Source organism: Notechis scutatus, chromosome 1 (assembly GCF_049901735.1).
Source record: "Notechis scutatus isolate UNSWTSFEM ecotype Mainland chromosome 1, rNotScu1.2, whole genome shotgun sequence".
Classification (NCBI taxonomy): domain Eukaryota; kingdom Metazoa; phylum Chordata; class Lepidosauria; order Squamata; family Elapidae; genus Notechis; species Notechis scutatus.
In genome coordinates, this window is record NC_142009.1 from 243,440,164 (window position 1) to 243,463,107 (window position 22,944).

Here is a 22,944-nt window from a genome sequence, read left to right on the forward strand (position 1 = left end):
GTTTTGGGTGTGCTTCCTTGTAGATTCTCTATGAGTTGAATCTGTGGTGGATTCAATTTTTTTTTACTACTGGTTCTGTGGGCATGGCTTGGTGGGCCTGGCAGGGGAAGGATACTGTAAAATCTCCAGTCAGAGGGGGTATTTGCCGGTTCTCCAAACTACTCAAACTTTCTACTACCAGTTCTCCAGAATTGGTCAGAACCTGCTGAATGCCACCTCTGAATTGAATACTGTTGAATACTCTGAGCTGAATCCTCAATAGTTGAACAATATTCATCATTGTATGGATCTTGGTATGGGGGATTCTCTATATGTGACTTTGACTCTGCATCTTCTGTCAATAGCCAGAATTTGATGTCATAGATCAGGGATGGCTAACTCACGTTGTCAAGGCAGCTTCATGTGACGTATCGGATTTTTTCCCCCTTTGCTAAACCGGATATGGGCATGGCCAGTGTGTGATGCATCCAGCCGGTGGGCTGGGAGTTTGACAGCCCTGTCCTCCTTCTCTTAAAGCAGGAGTCCTTTCTCATCGGGGATTTGTGATTGAAAGAAACACTCCTTTTTATACTTAAGGTAACATTAAGTTGTAGAAATATAATATTTTCTTATGAAGGAGTTCTTCCAGACCTAAACATTATCTCAAGGGTTCTTCCAGGATAAGAAAGTTGAAAAAGGCTGGTTTTTTACACAAAGGATAGCAGTCTTTTTGAATCATTGTATTTAGAATTCAGAGACCATGCTGTAAGCGTGCTTTTGTAAAAATGGTTGTAGGCATTCACATTCATACACATTCATTTCTATAATCAGATGCTAAATAGGCATTTTATGGGACATGGTGGCTCAGTGGCCAAGACGCTGAGCTTGTCAATCAGAAAGGTCGGCAGTACGGTGGTTTGAATCCCTAGTGCCACATAATGGTGTGAGCTCATGTTACTTGTCCCAGCTTCTGCCAACCTAGCAGTTCGAAAGCATGTAAAAATGCAAGTAGAAAAATAGGGACCACTTTGATGGGAAGGTAAACAGTGTTCTGTACTCCTTTGGCGTTTAGTCATGCTGGTCACATGACCACTGAGACGTCTTCGGACGGCGCTGGCTCTTCGGCTTTGTAACAGAGATAAGCACTGAATGTTTATCTTTAAATAGGCATTTGTTTGCGTGTATAGCTTTGATTTAGTTTAACTCGTGGTTACCACCTGGACAAGTCTATGCTTTTTTGTAGGCAAGATTATCAGAAGCATTTAAGTGTTGCTTTTTTCCTATGGCTGAGGAAGTATAGATTAGTTTATAAAGTAACCCACTAACTTCCATACTTAAAGTGGATTTAGAAATCACAATACCTTTAACTGCTTCTCCTTTCTAGCTCCACAGAGGTTACTTTCTCACCCTTCTCTTCTATCCCAGTTTAGCTTTGTGTTTTTGAGCATAACTAAAGCACTGGGATCAGCCACTTAGCCTGATATTTTAAGAATGTCTCTGCAGAGAGTGTGAAGACTAGAGACATTGTTTGAAATAAATAAGACATAGAAGACCGGTGCTTTTCTTAGAAACATGTCAGATATCTTTTTTTGTTTTTATTTTAATTAAAAGCTTCTTAATAATAATAATAAATTTAGATAGAAAAATGAGTTATTAAGGGAAGTATCTAGACAAAGTACTCTAATATCTTGGATGTTTTTGTTACCCTAGTCCTACTTTAAAATAGTGCAGCTAAAATGCAAGAAGTGTTTGTTTGTTTTTGTGCATGTGTGACACATTTAAGTATACAGGATATTGGCATTCATGGTTCATTTTATAATCTCCGCCCTTCAAAAAGGTTAGTAAAGCCAGGTTTTGATTTTCAAGTGTAAAGAAGCTACAGCTGTCCTTAGATATGAACAACACAGTAAGTTGTGACTGAAATGGCTTGTTGTAACCTGTTCAAACAATTCTATTTTAATTTACCATTTGATTGACCTAAAGTATAGGAAAATATTCATACTTGTTTCACTTAACAATATGATAATGGTCTGTCTAGAGATTCATTGATAGACAATCAGGCTATCCCTCTTTCTTATGACAGATGAAATAATTTCCCCAGCAGAGAAAATAAAAAATCTCCCTCTCTCACACACACAGGGTATAATTTCTGTGAATTTTATTGCTGTAAACTAATTTACATTAACAAATTGAATTAATGATATATAATGATACATACCATGTAAGCCATTACATGGAAGAAAATTTGAATTTCCTAAAAGCAAATTCAACTTTCTAATATACTTCTGTATCCTTTGATATTTGGAAAATGAAAATAGAAATATATTCAACAGAGTTACTCCTAGATGTTTTGCTCACTTCTTTTTCTTCCCTCATGTCTTCCTTTCTAACTATTCACTGTGCCTTACTCTGTAATGTCATGTTATCTGTTCTGCAGTATAGTATTGACTTACCATATTCAATAACAATTCAGAAGTACTCGAACATCCGCAGTATTTCAAACTAGCATATGAAAATCTGTTTCTCATGAGGAGCTTGATTTTAGACAACATCCATCTGTTCTACCCAGTGTCCAAGAATGACGAGAATTATAATCCGGTGATATTTATAAACCACAGATTATTCCCATATACTGGAGACTCTGGAGAGAGAGCCAAACCTTGGAGCATTACTGTGTTTCTCACAAAATAAGGCCAGGCCTTATTTTTTTTTTGAGCCCCGAAAAAATGGCTAGGATGTCTTTTTGGGGGTGAATTTTCTCCCCCCCCTGCGCACCAGTGCCGTCTCCAACAACAGCATCTGAGTCACTCCCACTTTTCCCCCGTTCCCATAACAACAGGAAAAAAAACATTTTGAGGTACCTGGGAGCACTGCGTGCTGCATTTTGGTTTAATCCCGAGCGGCTGGGTGGGTGTGAGAAGAGCCGAGCGAGCGTTTCTGCTGCTTCTACGCTTGGTGCTCCAGCCTCGGGCTCTGCAAGTTTGCAGAAGTCCCGGTGCACAGCCTGTTCCTGCATTCCAAGCGCCCAGGCCGAGCTGCAGCTGTTCCTCTCTCGCCAGCACCGTCTCCAATAACAGCAGCAGCAGTGGCGGGAACCGTGGAGGTTCTCAGGTACTCCCCCACCTGAGAAGCGGCTGAAACGCTTCCACGGTTCCCGCTGCTGCTGCCGCTGTTATTGGAGATGGCGCTGGTGAGAGAGGGACCGCTGCAGCTCAGCCTGGGTGCTTGGAATGCAGGAATGGGCTGCGCACAGGGACTTTTGCAAACTTGCAGAGCCCGTGGCTGGAGCACCAAGGGTAGCAGCAGCAGAGACACTCGCTCGGCTCTTCTCACGCCCACCCAGCCACTCGGGATTAAACCAAAACGCAGCACGCGGCGCTCCCAGGTACCTCAAAAAATTTTTTTTCCTGTTGTTACAGGGACGGGGGGAAAGAGGGACCGACTCAGATGCTGTTGTTGGAGACGGCGCTGGCGAGAGAGGCGCCAGCACCGGTGGGAACTGTGGAAGCTACGGAGGCCTGAGAAGTGGCTGAAATGCTGCTGGACATCCACACCGACGCCGCCCGCCTGCTGACTCAGGTAAGGGAGCCCTCTGTGCTCCACCATGGTGTTAGGAGCGGCTGATGGTGAGGCGTAGTTGCCCGCTGGGCACTCCTAATGGCAAGTTCCCCCCCACCTTCCCCCCCCAATTTCGCATGTTTTAAACTAGGCCTAAATTTGGGGGGAGGGGCTTAATTTCATTTTATGCCTAGAAAACATGCTGGGTCTTCCTATGGGGGTGGTGTATTGTTGGAGAAACATGGTAGAATTCTAATGAAATATTCTGGAAAGGGACATAAATGTATGAGAGATGAGGGGCAGGAAGTAGGAAGTAGAGTTGCAACACTGGATATAATAGTTTTAAAGGGACATGGTTAAGTTGACTATCACCTTAATCTTCTTTCCATTATTACTTTTCCCCTCCATAAAAATGCAACTGCATGGCTATAAACCTTTTTTAATCAGGATAACTCAGCATTACCAAAAAATTTATAGTACATATAGTTATCACAATAGATCTATTTTGCATTTTTTTTCAGATTTGCTCTTTCCAAATTTCTTAGTCTTTTCCAAAGTCTTTTCAGTCCTTGGATAGTTCTATAAAACACTTCTACATAGCAGTCTTAAATGGCTTTCTAAATTCATTTTCATTCACCATGGCTTGAATATATCTTGTAATATTATTTATATGTATACAAATTCATGACAATGCTGGATAAGCAATGTGTTAAACACAGTATTTAAGATAATAAGTACAACATCTGGACCTGTTCAGAAAATCTTCTTTGCAGCATACGATAACTGAAGGTGCTTTTGAAGATGGTTGAATAGTGCAGTGGATATTTTATTGACAGAATTCTGAATGGGTCAGTTTATTTGAGCATGAACTGCCTTGTTGCTTCATAGCCCAAACTGAAATGCAGGTGCTTATTTATGATGAGCTTGGTGACTGATAAAAGCACTCATTCCTGAATTAAGTCAGTAAAATACTAACATGCTGTGTTGGTTTTCCTTTCAGCCTGCTTTCTTCATCTGACTTAAGATTGATACCAGGTCTGTCTGTTTACACATCACCAGTTATGAAATATTCTTCTGCAATTAACTTTTTAATGATGGTCATGAATCTTGATTCACTGGCATTGTTTACCTGCGTTATTTGTTAATGCTTCTGTGGATAGTATTTTTAATGATTGTAAACGATCCTGGAGTTACACTGGAATGCAGTTTTAATGTTTTTTTTTGTTTGTTTGAGGAAGCTGCCAAGGGTTAAGTGAAATGCTCTTTGAGTGACATCCTGCAAATCCAGCCCTTGAAGTAATCAAAGGTAGATTGCTCTTATAGATGCAAAGGTGGAGATTACTGTAGGTAACAATGTAAAGTTTAGTATTTCTTTCTGTGTTTCAAATAGTAGTAGTGGCCATTAATTGTCTCAGCTCTCATAAATTATGTGTTGTTATGATGTTGGAAACATTTTCGCATCATCAACTTTTAATGCTGATTACAAAAATAGCCCATGTGCTTGTCACTGTTTTCCATGGATGTTATTCCATTAGGCGAGATAGGGTTAATGCCTGTTGCCAAAATAGACAGTGGGAATTGTGGCAAAAGTGTCACAGGGTAGTTGGCCAGAGTTAAATGCACGATAGCCATGAAGTGCTCAGTCTTCTCTTCATATTCTTCAGTTTCATGCTGCTACTTAGGAGTAAGGAGTGACATTTGTGGGGGGAAAAAATGAAAGAATAATGTACCACTTTAAAAAAATATAAATAATTTCTGGATAGCTCTTACAAAATAATTAAGGGAAAATAAATGGAACTGTAAAACAACTGCATATCTTCTTTTTGAATTGTAATGCAATCTGTCCTTGAAAAATAATCAGAAACTACTCATCAGCAGGATTATATTGGCTCTTTGTTTGGAAGAACATCATGGTCTTTTAGATCAAATAAATTAGATAGAGAGACAGTCAGATGTAGAATTGTTCACTGGCATGCAGAAGGAAATTAATGTTTCCATGCTACGACATTTCTAAATATGCCACTTCCCCAAAAATGAACATTAGAAAACTAACATTTTCAGGCATTATGAATGACAAAAGGAGGAGGAAAAGTATAGAGGCACAAAACTATTTTCATCAACTGTAACACTTGCAACACTTTCCCACTGGCAGAGCTGATAAGGGTATATTTTAGGTAAAAGGACAAGTTGTAAACATCTGTAGTTAAAATCAAATCTAGTATATTCTTGATTAGCAGGACCCTGTAAACCTAGAGGTGTTGCTTCCTGGCCAGAATCTGCAAATATGTGATTGGGGAGGGTATATTTTGCATATTGGCTCAAAGTAGGATGTTTTGCTGATCCAAAATTTTTATTAAAAACTTAGTGTCCACATTTAGCTGTGTTGAAAGGCTGCTTCTAGCAAGTGGGCAGGGTAATTGGCTCCACTGATATTAACTGTGTGGATAACAGAATAACAAAGTTGGAAGGGACCTTGGAAGTCTTCTAATCCAACCCCCTGCTCAAGCTATATCATTTCAGACAAATGACTGGTTTCTTCTTAAAAACCTCCAGTGTTGGAGCACCCACAACTTCTGAAAGGAAGCCATTCCCCCGATTAATTGTTCTGTCAATAAATTTCTCCTTATTTGTAGGTTGGTTCTCTCCTTGGTTAGTTTCCACCCATGGTTTCTTGTCCTGCTTTCAAGGGCTTGGGAGAATAGGCAGGGGTGGGATGTTGATGGGGAAGCCAGATTCATTTAATTGTTCTGTCAATAAATTTCTCCTTATTTGTAGGTTGGTTCTCTCCTTGGTTAGTTTCCACCCATGGTTTCTTGTCCTGCTTTCAAGGGCTTGGGAGAATAGGCAGGGGTGGGATGCTACCGGTTCTTCCCGGTTCTAAAGAACCGGTAGCTCTGAAGAGTAGCAGACACTGAACCGACTCTGTGTTTGCTGCTGTTTGGTCCACCTGCCTGCCCGGGCTCTTACCTGACCGTTATTTCCTGTTTTTTCAACCTCAGCTGCTTTGCACGGCACAGCTATGGCTGAAAAAGCAGGAAAAAAGAGGCTTTGCAAACACTGTGCATCCGCGCGCAGCGCTTTTCAGCTGTTCGGGTGGCACAGCTGATTTTTTTTTTTTTACACGCACGCACAGTGTGCCATAGTCACCAAACCGGTAGTAACACTGGTTGAATCCCACCCCTGAGAATAGGTTGACCCCCCCTCTTCTTTCTGACAGCCCCTTAGATATTGTAACCCTGCTATCATGTCACCCCTAGTTCTTCTTTTCATCAAACTAGACATACCCAGTTCCTGAAATCGTTCTTCATATATTTTATCCTCCACTTCCCTAATCATCTTTGCTACTCACATGAACGACTGCTGTGGATTATTACTTTATTTATCAGGGAAAAAACACAGCTTCATGTAGCTGTTGATCAGGATTTTCCTCAGTTATGTCTGGTAGCAAACTGCTTCATCAACTACTCTTGTTTTCTCTCTCCAGCTCCCTTCAAGAGGAGTTTAGATTTCTGTGCCAGGTTGTCCCCCCTCCCTACCCAAGGATACTTAATGAGTGAAAGCTGGATTCCTTTCTGCAATACAGTTATGTTCTCACTTGTATGTCTCTGTGCCTTGATTCGTTCTTATTAGGTGTTCTCTCAAAATGACATCTGGGTAGTGAATAAGAATGGTCTTTCAGTTAAGATAGGGCAGCCCTCATTCCCCCCCTCCCCCCGGTGATGTTCAACAGCTTAACCAAATGGCAAAATCATGTTGTTTTTTTAAATTATGTTGATCCTTAATTTTTAATGTAATACGACTAGTGATCTTCCACATTAAAAACAAAACAAAGCAAACAAAACCTCCCACTGTTCTTCTCTAAAATGCATTGTACAAAGATTTGAGAATGTAGTTCTCAATACTACTACTATTTTAAAGAAATACTGCTATTTTAGGCAATTATTTTGAATATTCTGATATTTTTATTCAGTAATATGTTGTGCAGGTTGGGTGTATCTTTACCACACTTTTTATTTTTTCTTTCAAATTCATGCAGATTTCCTTGTTTTTAAATATGTATTTGTCAGTCTTTTCCATTTCACTAGGCCTTTGCATATGCCACTTTTATAATGAACTGTGTGTTAATGCAACAGAGGGTTTTTGTCCTGGTCTGTGTCCTTCTGCATAGGCATGTAGTAGATCTACCCACTTGGTTCTCTCAAGTGGTGATCCCTAAACCATCCACAGAATCCATCATGTTGGACCTTCCCACCACCCTTTTGGGAGTCTGTTTTGTCCCTGCCGTCATTTCCTTCTTGTAGAGATGAAATTCCTATCTGGTGCTTGATTCAGGAAGAAGAGCGTGCTACAGCTACCAAAGTGGTCAGATTGTGGTAAGATGAATTTTCTCTTCTGTTGACTTCAGAAGTTATAAGTTGTTTATAGTGTAGATTAAGATTAAAAAGCAGATTGAATGCTGAAGACAATGGAAGAAAAGAAAAGGATAGTATCATGAATCCTGCAGAGTATATTACTGTTTATATTCCATATAGATTACACATTCATACACCTCTTGGTACAATTCAGATAAAATAGGAATAAGAATATATTAATAAAGTTTTAATTCACATATAGCTCCACATTTCTTTAGATGGCCAAGTTCTTCTGATTCTTCAACTCTTCTCTGGGTGGGGACATTTTTCTTATCTAGTAGAGGCCAGACTGAAGAGAGTTATTGAGAGAAGAACAAAGGCCAATTGGAACTGGTCCATTCCTTTTCTAAAAGTTTCTGAGTGTAAACTTGACAGAGATATACAGAAATTCTCATTAAGCGAAAAGGGGCTAAAGCCTGTTTAAAAGTCTTTTAAAGAATAATTAGATAATGTTCAGAAGCCGCTCAGTTCAGATGCCTCTCTAATTGTACAAAAATGTGTACAATTTGTTGTACTTTGATCTAAAAATGCATGTGGGGAAGATTAGCAAGATTCTGTTAACAACAGGTATTCCTCATTTAACAACCAATTAATTGGGACTGGCAACTTGGTTGCTAAGCAAAATGATTGCAAAGTGCAACCGCAACTCCTTGGATTACTACAGCTTTCCTTTGATTTATGGACCTGCTGAAGTTATAGATGGGAGAGTTGATCATAAAGTTACTTTTTCATCACCATCGTAACTATGAGTGATTGCTAAACAAGGAGGTCATTAAATGAAGACTACCTGTATTGCCAATCTCAATAAAAGTAATTTTAGTTTTTCTGTGGAGTTGATTTCCTGGTCTGGTCTACCTGGTAGGTCTGATAATGGGAGAGAGATGCAAAACTTGTTGTTCAGGATTGGTTGATCAGAGTTTAAGTTTTCTAGCTTTTCTGGTCTCTGCCCATTATCTAACTGACAGCTTTGATTGAGTCACTCTTTCAGATATGAATCTTGGTATATTTGAGAAATCATTTTGTTTAAAAACTATTGAAAAGTCTGGGAAGATATTTCCCTGGTACTAAAAAGACAAAAGAGATACAAGATCAATCTCATTGAAGGATATTTTATAATATGAGTTCCAACCAGGGAGAAAGCTATGGAGAAACAGGACTCATTCCAAGAGATTCATATCTGAAATGTTTAAAATAAAACTATTAATTTTTTACAGGCAAACTTTCAAGCACTTTCCCCCCATTGATATGAAAAATTAAGCACTTGAAATATGTAGCAGAAGAGGAATTAATTCGGGCAGTGCTGGCTGTAGTTATACTCAGAATGGGCATTGAGGTATTCTTACTCATTAGCTTGTTAATTCTGGCTTTAAGCATTTTATCATTAAGTTGCAGCCAACTATCTGTATTCAATGTCTTCTCAAGATATCCCACCACCAGCAAGCAGTCTTTGACCTCCTTGCTTATGATAGCTGCACATTGATAACTTGTGAAATCAGATTAATTCCTTGTCTTTTCTTCCTTTCCTTCCACATCTGGGTAGTAAAAATGATAAGATTTAAAGATGTAACTTTTTTTTCTTTGAAATGGTAATTAAATAGACTGCAGTGTGAAACACTCTTCAAAAATCCTGCAAGCTTCCTCTTTATTTTTCAAGATTTCTGGTGTCTTTGATTGTACTTGGTATTTGAAACAAAAAAAATCAAAAATGTTCTGATGATGCCATTGATTTGTTGTCTGTGCTTTTTACAATTTATTTATTTATTGTTTCTATTCCTTTTGTTCTCTTTCGCTTGACTGGGTGCACTTGAAGTCATGAACCTCATCCAGTTTCAGCATTAAGCAGCTCATTTTAGCTCTTGTCTCTGACTTTGAGTCACCAACCTTTGAATTACTGAGAGATAATGAAAAATGAGTAGTAAAGAGAGATATGGAGAGTATTTGACTTGGAAATAATGTATTTGCTAAGTAGTCAGGAGCATTCATTATTCTAGTTTCTTGGTGAGTTGAAATCTGAGTATTAGAATGCATTGGCAAGAGATTTTTACTTTTAATTATAACAAAATAAAAAAAAAAATTAAACCCACCTCAATACTACATTAACAAAGGAGAAAAGTGTCAGGAGACCCTATGAACAATGATACATTCTGATAAATTAATGCATCCTTAAAACGATTTTGAGCAGGGAATTGGTAGGGAAGAATGCCAAAAAAAAAAAGCAATGAAATATTTCCCCACTTCTAGCAAAAGAGCATTTGTGGGATTGTTCGGTTCTTGCAGGTTATAAATAAAGGCAAATCCCTCCTTCTAGGGCTTAACTTCTTGAGCTGTGTTTGTTTCATCGTACCTAAATGACATGATTATTTGGGCGATCCTTCTTTAAACAATAAATTAAGTTAAAAGAGAAAATTGCCTTGTGTCTTTGGATTAAAGCTTCAGATTTCTTTTATCAAATGAACTATGCTTTGACAAATCCAATTTTTTTTCAGTTTTATGCTTATACATCCAGAAAAACATCCAGAAAGGCAGTTATTGTGTTCTCCTTCAGATATCAGTTATTTTTTGAAGTGCAGCTGTCCAGTGTTATAGCACTTGAGATGTAAACACTCCACTAATTGCTAACCTTAGAAATTTCCAGATAGTTCACCCTTATGTTGTAAAAATCACTTGTTTTTATTTCCTAATGAAATTTACCAATTTCAGGCAGGTATTTACTAATACAGTTTATGTTTGTATCACCTCTTTTAGCTTTGGACCATTGAAGGTAGTTGCACTACTCAAGACAAAATGGATTGTGGCCATCATTAACCTTTTTGAAGATGAAAGGTTAATTCAATTGGAAACTTTTCTGATAGTTGTGATTATTTTTAAATTGTATATTTACTTACATCCATTCATTTAATGACTGTTTGAAGTTACAATGGCATTGAAAAAACGTTATTTAAAACTGGTCCTCACACTTACAACAGTCACAGCATTTCCATGGTCACATGATCAATATTCAGGCACTTGGCAAATGGCATGTATTTACAATGGTTTCAGCATCCTGGGACCACCTTTTGTAACCTTCCCAGAGGTTTCCAACAAGCAAAGTGAATATCAAGGTCCCAAGTAATACATCCCATTCAATTAGAACTCCGAGGCATATTCCTCAAAGAACATTTTTATTGGGACATATTAAATTGGCATATTCCTGGTGGAAAACCAGCTCTAAGTTCCTGCCGGTTTTATACTCATTTAAAAATAAAACTTTGTCACTTCCTCCCAGAGTCACCAATCACATGGTCCAATCAGCATGTAATCCAGTTGCTAGGTGACCTCACTCTCTACCTTTTGAACACTTGCACCAACGTCCTTGATTTCCAGGGGAAAGAATTTTATTTTTGCTACACCACCGCAGCTATCTCTATATTTTCCTCCCTGCCCCCTTTGCTCCAGGCTGTGTCAGCCCTGAAGCAGTGAGAAGAGAAAACTCTCTAGAAAAAAAATTATAAAAAGAAAATGGCCACAGTTCTTCCAACTTCAGGATTGATAGTGAATGGAGGAAGCTAGATTTATTTAATGACTGTATGATTCACTTAGCAGCTATACTGATTTGCTGAACAATTGTGGCAAAAGTTATAAAATTGATTGCAACTCACTTAACATCACCTTAGTAAAGGAAATCCTGGTTCCAATTGTAATTGTAATTTGAGTTCTACATTGTATAGAAACAAATAATGTTTTTTTTTTTAAATTATACGGTATCACCTAGAATGAGAATTTAAACATTTGTTTCTCCAGGATGTCCTAATGAAAAATGAAATTGAATTTCTTTGGATTTAGATTTGTTCTCTTTCAATGTGACAAATAGAGCAATCATATTAACATGTAATAATGTAATTGTATACATTTAAATGAAATCCATTTTGACTTTTGTTCTGGTTCTGACTACAATTTTTTTTCCTGATTCTGCCTGTTTTGGGGATTGTGGCCCCTAGCATGCTACTCTGAAGGGAGAATATAAAATAAAAAATAACTACAGTTATACATGTCTAAGTAATGAATGCTGCAATTCTAAGCGTACACACATAGGAATAAGTACCATTGGACTGGTGGGATTTTAATACTGATTAACCTTCATAGAAATATGCGTAAATAGCCAAAGTAAAAGATGCAGCGTAGATCATTCTGTTTTGGGTCCTGTGATTTTCATATCTTTTTATAGGCAAAACATTGTACAACAAAGCAGAGGAATAGCTAAACAGAAGGGAAACATAGTCCATTTCTCAGCAAGAGATGTATGGTTACAACCAGTCTTGATTTCCTAATAGCTTATATTGTCCATCTGGAATATTTCATTCATAGCTTTCATGGACTAATAAAATGCCTAAATTGAGAAGATTTATGTGCAGTTGTTATGCTCATGCAGGTCAACATTCCTTACAGAAAGTTTTCCAACATCAATTGACTGGAAATTGTTTTTAGCAGTAATCTCATCTGCTTGCCAACTCCTATTCTCTACCACCATTTCAAGGACTGGAGGATTGTACATTACTCAGTGAAATGCTTTGTGTGATTGTGTGTGTGTGAGAGAGATTGAGACTGAAATAAAATTCAAATTTTTTTAAAAAATACACATTTAGCACTGGAGAAGCCCATGTCAAATGCTATTTTTCCCTCCTTATTTCTCCCTCGTAATAGTCACATAATGCTTAGAATTTGAGAGTTCAACAAGCTCAACTTTTTTTCTAGTGTATGTGTTTGTGGGCATGTCTACGTATGTATATGGGGATGGAGAGAGAGAGAAACAAAGAAAGAGGAAAAAGAACAAAAATGGATTTCTGTCTTCAATGATAGGCACTGAAGATAGTCTATTTCCTCTGTTTTCTCAGGGAAAAACACTTAAATGCTTTGTACAAAACATTTCCAGTGCTGAATTATATTCTCCTACTTTTGAGAATAAAAATATGAAACTACCAGCTTAAAAGCTCTTTTACTAATTCAGCACCTGTTAATCACAGTAATTTTTGAAGCTGCAAACCTAAACACATATATTAAAGATTCTGTCCAATTGAATTTACTGGGACTTTCATATGAGCTGCATTCACAAGTTAACATTCCCCTAACATTTGATACACTGCAAGTCAACTCCTTAGATCGTTAGCTGCCTTTTAAAACAAAATGGAATACACATCACTTTTAAAAGGATAAAGTTGATTTGGAGTACAGGTAGTCCTCCAACTTATGACTATAACTGAGCCCAACATTTATATTGGTGTGAGAAATTTGTTAAGTGAGTTTACTCAATTTTACAATTTTTCTGGCCACATTTATGAAGTGAATCATTGTAGTTCTTAAATTAGTAACATGGTTAAGTGTGGTTTCCCAGATTGACTTTGCTTGTCAGAAGGGTGCAAAATGGAACCACATGACTCCAGGATGCTGCAACTGTCATAAATCTAAGTCAGTTGTCAAGCATCTGAATGTAAATCACGTGATCATAGGGATGCTGGACTGGTGGGATTTTAATACTGATTAACCTTCATAGGAATATGAAATCACTTTTAGTAATAAGTCACTTTTTCAGTTGTAACTTTGAACAGTTCATAAACAAACTGTTGTAAGTCAAGGACTATCTGTAGTCTGAAATGAATCAATATGATCACAATGTATTATGTAGTAGCTTTATTTTTCTTCAATATAGAGTTCATTGTGATGTAGTAAGAAAATAAGAGGCATGCTAAAAATAAACAGGAATTTAGAATTCCATGTATTTGTATATCTCTTTCCACCAAAGAGATGACCAATAGGAGAATGGTATGTTGGGGGAAGAATTTAAAATGTGGAAAGAGATAAAAACTATGATGATAATCAAATTGGTTGGGATGTATACAGTTTTGTAGGCATCCTGCTGAAGCTGATTTTGCTCCCAAACAGCCACCATAGGACCTCATTTTTAAAAAATGCAATTTTGCATGTAAACCTGTTTCTGCATATTATTCATCTTTCCTGGAGGTTTTCTTTTTTTTACACAGAACTTAAATACTGTAAAATTTTTACAGCTCTTCTCAGCCTTATTTACACCTTGTGATTGAACTAGGCCCTTTTGAAACCAAGCTTTTATTTTCAAACATTCCTATGAATATAGAAAATTCCAGTCAATTACTACTCCAGTTGTTGTTTTGGTTGTTATTCCTAAATATGTAAACTGGTAAGGTCAGCCAACCGGATTCTGTAAAAGTAATTGAAATACTTCCTTGGTGAAATAACTGGTAAATCTGATATGCATCTTGCATATTCCAGCACTGAGACCAGGTTGAAAACACTCTGGATCTGAGACACATCTATAATGAAACCTAGGTGGGCAGAGGTAGGATTTGCTTAATCAGGTGTGTATTTTATACATGCTTTAAAATAGGTTGTGTATTTAAACTGAGAGCACAACCAGCTGTTGTACCTTTACAGCAATCGGGCAATACAACTCACAGACAACTAGCAAGCCAGTAATGGTCCCTCTTATATTCTCTGGTGATCAACTTTATGAAATATTTAGACAGTTAAATTGCTAGTAAACATCGGCAGACAATGTTGTCTGGTTGTTTGATGTAAAGGAAAAAAGTGCTTTGTGTGATCTCTTATCAGTGTCTATATTTTTGGGAACCACATATTACAAAAAATGTAAGAGAGGGAAGAGGGAAAGGAAGAGAAGTTATAAAGGTTTGGAGCAAGATGTAAAGAAACAGGACCTATTTAGAGATAATGGGTGAAAATCTAACTGAAAAAGGGATTCTGTGAAGGTACATAAGATTGTATTGTTGTATTTGTAATAGAAATAATTTTAGAAAATTGGAAACAACATATGATTAAAAAGAGGGATAAAGTAGTTGATGTGGTTTGGGGAAATGTTTGTGATTAAAATAAATGAAATAAAATAAATGAGAAAATTGAATTAGGAAGGAATGGGAACATTTTAATTAGTCAATGCTTTATAAAATATAAGTGAAGGGGGGGGATTAACTATGGAAAGTTTATAATTGTTCCCATAGAAATATGATATTTATTTGAAAAGTAATGTGCAAAATGTTAAGATCTAAATGAATATTAATATTAATGACATAATTGAATTGGAACGGATTGTTGTTTTAATTATATTATACATGTATAATCTTTTTTTCCTTTTTTAAGAATACAATGTGTAGTTTTAGAATGTGCCAAGCAGAATCTGAATGAAAGTTATGTATTATATTAAGTGTTATAATTTTAGGGGAAAGATATAAAGGCGTCATATTCCAATCAGTGATTACAGGAGAAATTTTGTTTAATGAGAAAAGATAGTAGACAGTTGAAACAGGACAGACAAAGAATATAACTACAATGATTTGAATTGAGATGAAATAAATAAAATAAAATTAAGAAAGTTAAAAGAGGGGAGAAGCTATGTAGAAAATGTAGAATAGTAATAAGATATGAAATGGAATATAAAAATGAGCATGAACTTGAATTTGTGTCTGTACAAAGAGATGTAACCCGGGATTATGCCGCTTTCAAAAAAGATATTTTGCTTGTATTTCTTTTTTGTGTGTGAAAACCCAAATAAAACTTATTTAAAAAAAATGTCTTCATAATAACTCTGAGGGTTGATCTCTTGACAGATGTAAAAATCAGATGTGTATTGTTAGTTAGGCTACCATGATAGTGTCGTATGGTTTCATATTGTTTTGCTATGAATGTGCTTTCCTGTCAGAACTGCAGACTTTCTTTTCTTCTTGATGAAAACCAAATTAGCTTAAATGTACACCTTGGAAGCCTTATTGAAAGAAATTGACCGAAATAAAGATATGATAGCAGAATATGGGAAAATTAGCATTGCCAGGATACAGTTTGTCATATTTATGAAAATTAGGGAGAGGCTTAAGAGATCCTCATTTTGAAAGTGAAGAGCAGGAAGAAATAACTTGGAAATATGTCACGACTCCAATTGTTTTTATTTATTTATTTTATTTATTTATTTTATTTGCCAATTGTTTACAAGATAATAAGTATAAGTGAATACATAGTTGTGAATACATGAAATGGGTACATATAAGAAAAATAAAAGAAGAATAAGAGAAACAATAGGACAGGGACGACTGGTAGTGTCTGCATTATGAGATGCGGACTTTGGTATGAGCAAGTGAGGAAGTGGAGGTCCTGTCAGATTTCTATATTAGTCATTGTTTGGATTCCTGAGATAGATTAATTGCTCATTCTGTTGTACAACTTTAGCTACTTCTTTCCTTTCTGGAGAAATTAAGGTAAAAACAATGGAAATTTATCTCCATGTGCTAGTCACTATAAGAAACACACACACTGTGGAATATGCTCTATCCTGTAGACAACTGAAAGCCAGAAATGCGACAAATGCTGTTTTTCATAGGTGTATCACCAAGCATATATTAAATTTGCTTTTCATCATCTCCTAAGCTTGATTTTGTTGTACGTTATTACGGTAATGTTGTAAATCATTTGACTATATAAAGATAACTGTCTTGTTGTTGAATCATACATTCAAAATTTCCCCATGTAACACCGGTGGAGGAGACAAGTGTGAAAGAAGTTGGGTGCTTGAAATTTAGTTCATACATCACATAGTGTCTGCTGAAAAAATATATGCAGAAATTGGATATAGACATTGCCAAATAAGCATTAGCAGGTAACACTTGGATTTTTCCTCCTGGTTTTTTTCTTCTTCTCTGCAGTAATGGGGTCATAATGCACAGGGAAATGTTGAGGGCATAACTTGGGACAACCTTTGGATATGGATCATGTTTGTTAGAATCCCCACAGGGTTCTTCAAACTTGACAGCTTTAAGACTTGTGGACTTCAACTCCCAGAATTCCTCCTCCAGTCATGTTAGCTCAGGAATTCTGGGATTTGAAGTCCACAAGTCTTAAACTTGCCAAGTTTGAAGACCTTTGCCATAGAACATGTAGCTTGTGCAGTTTTTATAGCTCAGGCTAAGGGTGTATGTTAAAGTAAGTGTGGCTGCCTATCTCCTGTCTTTCTCTGATCCAATCAGAACCCTGAAGAGATCAGATGGGGTGGGCTTTAATGGATATCTTGAACAGATGTGGGCCAGCTACTCTTTTCTTTTTAGTAAACAATGCTTTTGATCTGTCTGTTTACCTTATGGACTGGTTATAGTCATAGGGTTGCTTGCCCTTTTGGTTTATAATCAGAATCAGAATCGAGCTGGAAGAGACCTTGGAGGTCTTTTAGTCTAGCCCTCTGCTCAAGCAAGAGATTTTATACCATTTCAGACTGACGACTGGCCAGTCTCTTCTTAAAAACCTCCAGTGATGAAGCACCCACATCATCTGAAGGCAAGCTATTCCACTGATTAATTGTTCTCACTGTTAGGAAGTGTCTCCTTAATTCCAGGTTGCTTCTCTCCTTGATTAGTTTCCATCCATTGTTTCTTGTCCTGCCTTGTGGTGTTTTGGAAAAATAAATCGACATTATAAGTGCAAGATGGGGGGTATCTGCAGAAGAGAGAAGAAATGTTCAATACTCTAGGATAAAGTGATCTCTGTCAATGTCAGATTGCTTGCCTGTTGTGTCAGAAACAACCCGTCGTAGGAAAACATTTGCTGAAGGAACAGATATTTTAGGATGTTGCTTGGATGAAAGTATGTTGAACACACTAAGCCTTATATATTTAGTTCTTCAGCTTCTCTGCCTGACTGCTTCGGTAATGATGCAGCCTCAAGCAGAGTCCCCATTCTGAGGTGTTATCTGAACAACAGGAGGCTTTAATTTGCTCAGGATCACTGGACATGGTTCGCTCTTTCTTGTTTTGTCGCTTACTTGCATTTTGCCCCAAGCATCAAAGCTTTCAGATGCAAATCTTCCCCATGTTGTTCTTTTTGATGGCCTATCTTTTTCCATTTAGTTTTCAAAAATTATATTTTCCCACGTCATAGTAGTGGTGCTTTTAAAGTTGTAGCAACGTTTCAGCAGAATCTCATCTGCCATCATCAGGCTTTTGTGTGTGTGTGTGTGTGTGTGTGTGTGTATGTATGTATGTGTGTATATATATATATATATATATATATATATATATATATATATATATATATATATATATATATATATATATATATATAATAGAGGCTGAGTTAAGTGTCTATGTGTATTTAACCTTCATACTTAATTGTGCAGCCCATTATGAGGTGTTGATGCTTTGTTCCCAAATTCTCTACATGGAGCGGTGTATATTAAAGTGTATTTATACTTTTTTGGATTAATTAGCTGTGACCTTACGAACTGCTGTCCTTGTTTAATTGGTGTCCCCAAAGCACAGTAATGGTGTAAATCATCTGATAATGAGATTCAGGTCTGGTTGCAAATTTATATAATAGCATAATTTTGATCATCGCAAGTGAGATTTGTTGATTCTATATTGAGTTATAGCTGGTATATACCTTTTTTCCAGACCCATAAAAGTAGCTAAGAAATTCCTTATATGATGCAGCTTTCTAATGTATTTCAGATTTTGTAAAAAAGAAAATAAAAGAATTTGCTGTTGTATATAAATGAATCAATCTTTATTTTGCTCAAATCATAACTAACCAGTCGACCTGAATCAGTATATTTATCACATTTTCCCATGAAATGTATTGTCTCTTCATGGTTCATTCAAATAATATTAAAGCATGATTTGGCTTGATATCAGAATGCAAGCAATATTTCATAGTAGGAAAAGGGAAGACTATATTTCCCCCATTATAATATTATGAGTATCATGTTGAAATTTAGTAAACAATTTCAGGAATATCAGACAAAGTGATTTTTCTAAAAGATGTGATTTCTTAAAAATGAATGGATGCTTTCTCATAAATTAGTGATTGAAAAATTAAGAATTTAGGAAAAATTGCTGGGGGGCCCCCAACAATTCAGTAATGTGTAATATTGTTGCGTAGTATTAAATTGCTTAAGATTTTTTTGCGGGGGAGGGGGGGTTTGCCTACATTTTAGAAATCAAAAGTACAGAGCATATTTTGTGTGGTTTTTGTGATATAGTTGTAGAAAAGAATGTGACAGAAAAAATATTGTTTCTATATGGTGTTTATTTTGCAAAAGTTGAAAACTAAAATATGTTAATATGCCACTGAAACATTTTTAAATAGAATTAGAATACAACTACATATTTGTACAACTTTGCATTTTATTGTCACGGTGATCCCCCCAATCTCATATTGTATACTAAAATGAATTGGGATAATATTGCTTTGATTAAAATCTTCAAAAGAATCTTTCTGAAATAATGATTTTGAATTTCAGAAAACCTCTGGGCAAGAACCTGTCACACTTGCAGTTTTATGGTATGCCTCTAAACTCTAAAAAAATTAATACATATTTGGATGCAATTCCATCTTTAATATAATCACTTGTGAACAATTCAGTGGTGTAGTAAATGTTTTCTATCCTAGCAAGGCCTCATATTCATTTCAATTTTCAGAATAATATTATGGGTATCCAGGCTCATGTCTTGGAAAGAATCAAGGAGCTTTTAACAAAGTGCTTTTTGTTGTCTCAGAAACTAAAACAGCTGCATGTAGACCAAACAATAAAAATAAACTCATGTGAAACTACCATCTAACACACAAGAATTCTGTAGAGAGGAAACTAAGATATTTAGAGGCATAAAGTGACTCATTGTACAAGAAAAAGAAAAAACAGTGCTATAAGGGAAACCTGTGGCTTGGAGTTGCATCTGTTACCTTTCTAGACAGAAATCAGAGACATTTTTGAAGAAAAAAAATGGAATGAGGTTTAATACTGACCACATTGTATTAATATAACTTTCCACAGTCAGGCCAAGACCACAAATAATTAAGCCAAAGGACTTCAGACTTGTACCTCTGATACAATTTGTCCTAGAAAAAATTACAACATTGTGGTTTTTATACTATTGTTATGATTTTTATTAGATCACTAATGGATTAATTGAATTAATTAAAATTATTACTAGTAATATGAATGTTGAAACATCTAAGAGTTTGAATTATTGTTTGTTTAATTTATATGGCTACCCATCTCAAACATATGACTCTGGGCAGCTAACAGGAAATAAAAACAAGATAAAAACAGCAAACTACCGTATTTGCCGGCGTATAAGATGACTTTTTGCCCTGAAAAACATGCCTCCAAGTGGGGGGTCGTCTTATACGGCGAGTATATAACAAAGGTCCTCTTATACGCCGGCAAATACGTTGTTGTCACGGTGCAAGAGCGACGGGGCGGAGCTCCGCAACTTGCGAAGCCCCTTCAAGCCCAGCCGGAGTCTCTCTTCCTCCTCCTCCCCCCACCCCCACCCTCCTCCCGGCTCGGGCGCTTGCGGAGGCCAATCTGGAGGTGGGGTGGGGGTGGAGCGGGAGGGTTTCTGGCGGGCCGCTTCGCCCAGCCAGCCCCGAGCCGCGTAATGGCCTGGGGAGTGGGGGGGAGAAGGTGGTGGGGGTGGACCGTGGTGCCCCTCCTTCTGGGCAGCGGGGTAGGGCTGGCAATTTGCTCCTCCCGCTTCTCCCTCCCTCTTTGAAAGACCGGGAGGGCTGTGCTTGGGGCAGGGGGGGGGGGTGTCCTCGGGAAGTTCCTGATGGGACCCCGCTGGGCAGGGCCACCTGGCTCCCGAGCTGCTTTCCAGGGTCCCCTTGGGAAGAAAAGGGTCTGGTGGGCGGTGCATGCCTCCAAGTGGGGGGGGGGTCGTCTTATACGGCGAGTATATAACAAACTCTATATTTTGAGTGGAAATGTTGGGGCTCGTCTTATACGCCCAGTCGTCTTATACGCCAGCAAATACGGTAATAAATAACAAACATGGGAACTCAACTAAAACTAGACAACATAATCAACAACATAAGATTATGAATGTCAGGGGGTAATAATCTCTGGGGAATAATGGTCCAGAGGGCAACCAACATATAGAAAAAGTTTCCTCCAGATGTCACTGCCCAATGGAAGGGGATCAGAGCAGAGGTGGTATCCAGCAGGTTCTGACCAGTTCTGGAGGACCGGTAGCGGAAATTTTGAGTAGTTCGGAGAACCGGCAAATACCGCCTCTGACTGGAGATTTTACAGTATTCTTTCCCTGCCACGCCTACTAAGCCACGCCCACAGAACCGGTAGTAAAAAAAATTGAATCCCACCACTGGATCAGAGCATGCCATTCCTACCAGATCTCACGGGGTAAGGAGATATAGCTGAGAAAAATGGAACTGCAAGTAACCTGGCCCCATGCCATGAGGGACCTATAGCTCATATCAACATCTTGAATTGAACCTGGAAGCATACAGGAAATCAATGCAACTTGCAGAGCAAATATGTCACATGAGTTGAATGAAAAGTAATCATAACTACCTGCCCTGCTGCTTTCTGCATCGGTTGAAGCTTCCAAATGCTTTTCAAGGGCAGCCTATGGAGATTTGCAGAAGTCAGATTGAAAGGTGGTAAGGGCATGATGACTGTGAACAGGGCTTCTTGGTCCAAGAATAGGCACAATAGATACACAACATATAGCTAAATTCTCATAGCCTTGGATCCCACCTGCTCTTTGAACAGGAGCAGTGAGTCCAGTAAAGCCCCCCAAATTGGACACTGTTTCTGTTTGGGGTAGAACATGGGGACCCTAAAACCTGAAGTCTCTTGGTCTTGCTCGGATTTAGCGGAAGTCTGTTGTTCCCACAGATTCCAGACACTGAGACTTCAAGACATCATGACAAGACTAGAGTTGAGATATAAATCTAGGTATTATGGGCATATTGATGATACTTCACTCTGAACTATCAGATGTCCTCACCCAGTAGCTGGCTTCAAAACCAAAAAAAATATTAAAAAAAAAACTCTTTAACAGCACTTATTTTTTGGCACCCACCCAATATATTTTACCATTTCATCTATTGAGATTCTCAGTCATCAACATCAACATCAACATCAATATCTCAGTCATCAACATCAGTGTGAGAGAGACTAGAGAAGAATCTCAGCTTGTCCCTGAATGGGGCAACTGTAAACTTTAGGAAGAATGTAAAACTGTGTTTATCCATAGGAGAATTTGAATTAGGCAGACAGTGGTAGGAAGGCATTGGGAAGTATAACTTATTTTTGATTTGTACATTTGCTATTTATGATTGCAAGCTGTTTAGAATCAAGAGTCTAGGCAGCATATATATTTACATATATAGTTATAAATAAATCATGGATAGGTTTGCTGTATACAAAGATAACAGTAAAATATCTATATTTCCCCAAATATCTGAAAAATACATTGCAAATTAGTACTAATATTTACTAAAAGAGAAACAGATATTTTAATGGATTATTTATTTTTATTTATTTATTTTATTTTATCCCACTTTTATTATTTATAAATAACTCAAGGTGGTGAACATACCTAATACTCCTTCTACCTCCCCACAACAACAACCCTGTGAAGTTTGTTGGGCTGTGAGAGAGTGATTGGCCCAAAGCCATGCAACCTGCTTTCAATACTTAAGACAGACTTAAACTCACAGTCCTGGTTCCTGGGCCAGCACCTTAACCATGAGATCTAATTGACCCTGTTATGATTTGAAAATCTGTTACATGTGAGGGAGTAACAGTGAGTGGTTTGACTGATCTTGCACTTAATTTAATCTAGAATTGGAGCAAAAAGGCTGGCAGAGTAGTGATTCTGCCCCTTTATAGAAACCATGTGGCCTGTTAGATGAGGGAAACCATTTTTCTACCCTCATAATTGAAAGGTGTCTCTCTACTGTTCTTCAAATTCCAGCAGATTAATACATCTTTTTTTGCAGGTTAGCAAACTTTGCATATTTATTTAGAAAACGGATTTTTATAAACATAGTCTTGACTTTAACTGTTCTTCCTTTTGTTTTTTCCCCCCTTACTCTGCAGATAAGTTTCATGAATTCGAAAGAAACTTGCAGTGAATTCTGGGTACCTGGATTTGTTTTCTAGTGTATTTGTAAGTACTATTTT

At 37.4% G+C, this 22,944-nt stretch overlaps 1 protein-coding gene across 4 annotated transcripts in view; it reads left to right on the top strand.

The window, feature by feature from the left end:
* Positions 1–22,944, top strand: part of SOX6 (SRY-box transcription factor 6) — a 487,451-nt gene that overhangs the window by 56,373 nt on the left and 408,134 nt on the right. For all 4 annotated transcript variants that reach the window (XM_087950911.1, XM_087950909.1, XM_087950910.1 and 1 more), the window contains exon 2: positions 22,861–22,930. The gene's annotated coding sequence lies outside the window, so the exon portion shown is untranslated. The remainder of the gene's footprint in view (positions 1–22,860; positions 22,931–22,944) is intronic.